Consider the following 6708-nt stretch of genomic DNA (forward strand, 5'->3'; position numbering starts at 1 on the left):
TACAGGGATATTTTAGGGGTTCAGGGCTAGGTTTGGGTTTTGGGGTAAAGGGGTATTTTAGGGTTCAGGGGTAGGTTTGGGTTTTGGGGTACAGTGGTATTTTTAGGGTTCAGGGCTAGGTTTGGGTTTTGGGGTACAGGGGTATTTTTAGGGTTTAGGGGTAGGTTTGTGTTTTGAGTTACAGGGGTATTTATAGGGTTCAGGGCTACGTTTGGGTTTTGGTGTACAGGGGTATTTTTAGGGTTTAGGGATAGGTTTCGGTTTTGTGGTACAGGGTATATTTATAGGGTTAAGATGGGTTAGTGTTTAAGGGTGTTGGGGTATTTTAAGGAGTAAGGGTGGGTTATGAATATGGGGTGCAGGGGTATTTAAAGGCAGCAGGGTGGGATTAGCACACGATATGAGACGTGGCATGAAGGGCGGAACATACCACACACCCCCAGCGTTTGTCACGCCCCTAGCACACCCCCACAGCACAATGCAGACACGCCCACAAGGGACTTCTTTGCTGGCACGGTTCATTTATCTTATAAATGTATATGGTGGGCGTCTGCATAGCCTATGTCCTTCTGCTGCAACTGCCCTTCCCAACGCTGTATTGGGTGTTGTGAATGGTGCTGTGGTACCTGAGATTACCCGCCTCAAAGGTTTGGGCTCTCTCTTTATTATATTAGTATAGATTACCTAGCAAAGCTATTAGTTAAAGCAACTTTTCTTATTGTTTATGCACAACATGCAAAAGGTGCAATGTGAAACATAGCATGATACATGCACTAGTGTACACAGTTAATACATACTCTTAGCAACATGTTTTAATGTGTAAGACACCTTTTCATGGAAATAGCGTTTTACCCCATGTGTTTTTGGTGCATTATTAATTAACACACATTATAAAAAGAGAGGTGTTATAAACTGAACATATTTATCCAAATATGCAACAAAGCCAAAGTCTCTTAAGACAGGAATAGTGAATGTAGATTGTAAGAAAAATAAGCTGGGAAGAGAGAACACATTATATGGTTATCCTCAGAGCTAAAAAAGTTTTTCTCAACACTGCAAAAACACATGTTAATTTAGCACAAGCATTTCAGACTGACTAGGCCCTAGGCCTTATTTCATATTTTCCTGTGCCATGTGTTTTCACTTGCACCAAAATGTGCGTGTCAATTTATACAGTCTGTCTGAAGCACAAAAATAAAGCAATGCCTGACTCCAGATGAAATCTGCGCTCTGTCAGTGGCTGGTAGGCGGTTTCCCTGGACCACTACGCTTTGGTGCCTTGACGCTGCTTGGTCACCTTGTGTCCATTCCTGGCTTTTGTGGGTCCCGGGCTTTTTTGGCTTACTCCACGGACAGTTTATGCAGAGGAACTTGTCCTTTTTTCATGTTCTGAGATTCCTGGTGCTCTGTCTTCGTCTCGGCCCTTTCGTGGTCTACTGGGCTACATTCCATTTGGGTCCCAGCCTCTGCAGCGCATGCAGCTGCCCCATGCTGTTGGTCAATTGGGGTTATGCCCAGGTGGTGTCACCGTGGCCTGGTGGTTGTGGTCGTGGTCTCATCCTCAAGAGGTTATGTGTTCAACTCCTTGTGTTTCACTGGTTGTGGGTTCCTGTCTACATTACTGGCGATGTTGCTATTTTGGGGGCTCTGCTCCATTGTTCCTGGATCGTTTGTCCGGTCTTATTTCTGACTGGTGGGATCTGTTGGTCAATTATCTTGATTACTGGGTTCCGTTCCGGGGCTGTCCCCCTTTTGGACTGTTTACAAGGTTACTCCGTTGTCCTTAGGCCCTGTGATCCGATCTGCCATGTTTTCTGGCATCGGCCTGTTTTTGTCCCAGGGCTCTGTTGAGCTGGCTCCCGTGGTGGTGCGGGACCTGGGGTTTTGTTCCTCTCTGTTCCTGGTCCCGGTGCCCGTTAGTTTCCTTCTGCTTGTTTCTGGGTCCCGGGCTTTGAACTGACTGGTGCGGATGGGTCATTTTTGGATGATCCCCTTGCAGTCCGTCGTTCCTCTCATCCTGGTGGGTGACTTTTGGCTTCCCTGGATTTGGAAGTCGCTTGTTTTCCCATTCCTGTCCTTCCAGTGGTTCCTGTGGTTTGCGGGGAACAGGTTCCATTACCAGTTTCTGGTGTTGCCTTTTCGGCCTCTCTACTGCTCCCCGGTTTTTTCCACAGTGTTGGCTCCTGCTGTGGGGGTTTTGCTGGGCCTGGGTTTCCTTGTGTTTCCCTATGTTGCTTTTGTCTGGTTTCTGCTCCCACCCTCCTTGAGGCTCTTCTGGCAGTGGTGGCGTTGATTGTCTTGTTCAAGGTTATAGGGTTTGTGTTGGATCTGGCCTTTCTCATCTGGTTCCTGTTCAGTTTATCGGAGGCCTGTTCGGCACTTTGCAGTGGGATGTTTTCTCCCTCTGGCTTGGTTCTCTTCCCTGTTGGCTCTTCTGCAGGTCCTGCTGTATCGCCTGTCTGCCCCGGCTCAGGGTTGGTTGCAGGTCCGGGGGTTGGTGACTGCAGCCACAGATGAGGTTTCTTGGGTTCGCCTGCACCTCGGGTCCTTGGTGATTCTTCGGTTGCCTCATTGGGTACCTTCCCATGCTTGTTGCGTGGTTCTGGTTTCATTCTCCCCTGTTCTGATTCCTTCTTTGGACTGGTGGCTTTGCTCTCCCTCCCTGGTGTAGGGGTGCATTTTTTGCTTAATTCTCTCTTCTTGATGGCCTCGGACGTCTGTCCTTGGGGTTATGGGGCCACTTTGGGGTCCTTGGTGGCTGATGAGTCAGTTGGTTCATACCGGCTCTCCGGTGTCTTGTTGTTACTTGCGCCTGGTGAATGTCTCTGTACCAGCTGACTTCTGTGATTTGTGTCTGGGCACAATCTCGTCTGTTGCCGTTGAGGGCTGTTTGTGTTCCGGGTGTCTGTTTTTCATATAGACGGCTTGAGCCACTTCCTCTCGTCCTCTGTTTTGTGCCGTCTGTCTGTTCCTCTGTTCCAGGACCTTTGTCTTCTGTTCAAGACTCTGGATTGGTATTTTTGATTCCCCTCCCGACGCTCTTCTCCCCTTGTTTTGTTCCATGGTGGTCTGTCCTCAGGCTTGGGGGTTGAGCTCTCGTTTCCTTGGCCTTCAGGTTTTCTGTATGCCTTCCCTCCCATTTCCCTCCTGCTGAGAATGCTGCAGCGATTTTGGCATTGCTGCCTTTGGTTTCCGCTCCTGCTGCTGCTGGCTGGGGGGCAGGTTTGGCTGGCTTTCCTTGACTCCGGCTTCACTTCCGTGTCCGCACCTGTATTTGCCCGGTCTTTGTCGCTTGCATCTAGCCCTGAAGAAGTTGCCGAATAAGTAAGATAGGCAACAGAACATGTTGGCTTCTTATAGGTTAAAACAAAGCTCAACAGGAGTGTTTAGGTTTTAATAGGAGTAGATACCCAGCAACAAATTAAGAAATAATTTAGCTAGTGGTATCTAACCCATTTTTAACTGGTTAGAGCATCAAATAGCGGCTCTCTAACCCCAGGGGGTGGGTGAATAAGATGTAAGTTTTTGGCATCGCTGCCTTTGGTTTCCGCTCCTGCTGCTGCTGGCTGGGGGGCAGGTTTGGCTGGCTTCCCTTTACTCCGGCTTCACTTCCGTGTCCGCACCTGTATTTGCCCTGTCTTTGTCGCTTGCATCTAGACCTGGAGAAGTTGCCGAATAAGTAAGATAGGCAACAAAACTTGTTGGCTTCTTATAGGTTAAAACAAAGCTCAACAGGAGTGTTTAGGTTTTAATAGGAGTAGATACCCAGCAACAAATAAAGAAATAATTTAGCTAGTGGTATCTAACCTATTTTTAACTGGTTAGAGCATCGAATAGCGCCTCTCTAACCCCAGGGGGCGGGTGAATAAGATGTAAGCAGTTAGGATCACATTTGAGTTCTTATGAATCACTTACACTTTTTCCCATCATTTTCGTTAAAGTTTGGAAGGAACCAATGATGATAAGTGGAACAAACTGACGAGTACCAGTCAGCAGTTCCCTGGTGGTTGCTCCCGTGAGGCTCCTTCCTTCCTCACACACAGTTTTCTACAACACCAAGTGCAGTGTTTGGAAGATAGTAACACATGCAGACACAGACACACAGGATTTTCTTAGTAAACAGAAGTGAGGCACACTCTGTCCACGAATGTAACATGTGTTGCAGATCAAATATATCTCCACACAGTACCAGGCAGATGATGTTTCAAGTGACTTTCTCTGTTAATCAGGACCAGGTTTTGTTGTTGGAGAATACTTTGAGTGGAGGGTAACCTGGGTCCTTTGCTTTCCCTCTATGCTCCTAATTGAGAGGCTTGCACCTAACGGCCTGGCTCTTGGACGACTGTCATTGGCGTCTTTGGGCTGTTCTTCTGTGGTGGCTTGTGGCATTCAGTTGTTGCGTCGGCCTTCAACACTTGAGAACTATGGTGCGCGTTGGGGCTCTTTTGTCTTCTGGTGCTCTTCTCTTGGTCAGGATCTGTGGATGGAGATCCAGCTTCTATTCTTGTCTTTCTCCGTGATGGGTTTTGAGGTACCGTTCCCCTTCTGCCTTGTCTGCTCATTGGGCGGCGGTTCAGGCTTGTTGGGGTGCTGGGGCCTCTTTGGAGGTTGTTGCTCCTTTGGTGAGTCAGATTCTGCGTACTTTTCGGCTTCAATGTCCACTCTCTCCTGGGGCTGTGCCTTCTTGGGTTTGTCTACTGTTTTGCGGGGTCGGCTGTTGCTCCCTTTTGTGCCTTTGATGGAGGTTGTTTGTTGTGGTTGTCTGCAACTGTGGCTTTTTTGTTGACCGCCGCCTCCGCTCTAGGGCTGGGTGAGTTGGGTGCTTTGTTTCTCTCCTTCCCTTATTTGTAGTTTCTGCTGAATGGGGTTGTTTTACGGTTGGGCCCGGCTTTTCTCCCTGCGTTTCCTCTGTGTTCCATTTGCAGCTGGAGGTGATTCCTTCCTATTTTGCCTGGGGGTGGTTATTACTTTGTTCCTTCTGCGGGGAATGAGATGTTGATATCAATTTATGATTATGATCAATTTAATAATTTATCTCATTCGTCAATTTCGGACCGAGTTGTATCTGTCATTGAGTAAAAGACAACCCCCGCATAGGTTAGACAAACCCCATTAACTGACGCCACTCTGAAGAACCACTTACAACTGATAAAGTTTAAGAGTTTTATATGAAGTAATTTTAAATGCAATACAATCCACTCAGGATAAAATCTCAAAGTATACAAAATACAAAATCAGTTACAATATCAGCAACTTAAGCTTCGATGTGAAGTGGTTCCTTCTGCGTCATCTGCAGTAAGATAAAATAATCAAGTTAAAACTGTCCCTACTCTATGCTATGTGACATCCCTACTTCGCAAGTTTCTTCCCTAAAAAGGTGTCAGCAGTTTGACTTCCAAAGAAGTTCAAACTCTCTTAGCCTCTAAAGGAATTCTTAAGTTTCAGAAGCAGTACCCTATCTGCCTACCCATCCGCTCTCTCTAAGGGTCCTCGGCCTACTGCTCCCTTGCGCTCTGATCTCTCAGCGCATCTGCTCAAGGCATCTACCCTTGCCTTCGCTCTGAGCAATTCGCCCTTCTCTGATTGCCCTCTCCTGATCGCCAATTGCTACCTCCTCCCCGGGGTGCTGTCCCTAAAATACACAATCACAGTGTGGGTGGAACGCCCCTTGACGCCCACCACGGACTTTCCCCGATGATGTCAGCTTCCTGCTTCTTCCATTGGTCCATTCCGTGCGTCGTTCGTTAAGTTGACCTTTCTCCTTAGATGTCATCTTCGTCATCTCATTGGCGACTTTTACTGACTCTTTCGGATCAAATGTCATATGAACTTAGACAAGTCTTTAACTTATACCTGCAACTCTTTAACCTTCTAGATCCTGTGAATGCTCTTGTCAAAACATAGTTCACATTCAAAAGTGTCTCTCCTCACGTTCGAGCAATAAGCTCCGTCCGGCATTGTCACCTTAAATCTAACAAGTGCTAGACTTCTTGGCTCTCACGTCCACATCAAGCTATTTACGACTTTTACAAGCCCTCTAAATTACATACATTTGACTATGCTCCTTCGAACTCTTGGTCAGTCGGGTTATAATCACAAATGACCTAAACTCTTCTAGCATTCCTAAAACCCCTCTACACAGTATAACCTTTGGCATACATTTATATATATTCGTATTTTAGCAAAAAGTCTTAGTTATACTTGAATACATTTTACATAGAATATATAATACATAGAATACGACTGCGTAGAGTATAACTTATGCATTCTCCTTGGTTACATCGTTATGTAAATTCTCTATACATTTATCCACGTTACATTTCTCTACGTCTTTCCATATAAAGTTACACACGTACACGAATTCTACTGTGCACGTTCTACATTTCTTAAGCATTTCTACACATTTCTATGTTTACTCATTATGTATACGGGCCTTCTAAATCTAATGCATGTTTAACACGTGAATATATTTACATTTTCTATACCATGTTATCACGTTAGTTGGCCTTTATGCTATAATCGTCAATTTCACATTACGGTATGCGTTTCATTCTTGCGTTTATAACATATACGTCTAGATATGGCTACGATATACTTTATATTCAAATTGCGCTCTCTCAGTTCCCCCCTTTGATGACTTTTAGGAGTCATCACTAAAAGCAATTTGAATACATCTTTTATACAGAACTAGTTACATCAGTTCCTCTT

Source organism: Lissotriton vulgaris, chromosome 1_1 (assembly GCF_964263255.1).
Source record: "Lissotriton vulgaris chromosome 1_1, aLisVul1.2, whole genome shotgun sequence".
NCBI lineage: Eukaryota > Metazoa > Chordata > Amphibia > Caudata > Salamandridae > Lissotriton > Lissotriton vulgaris.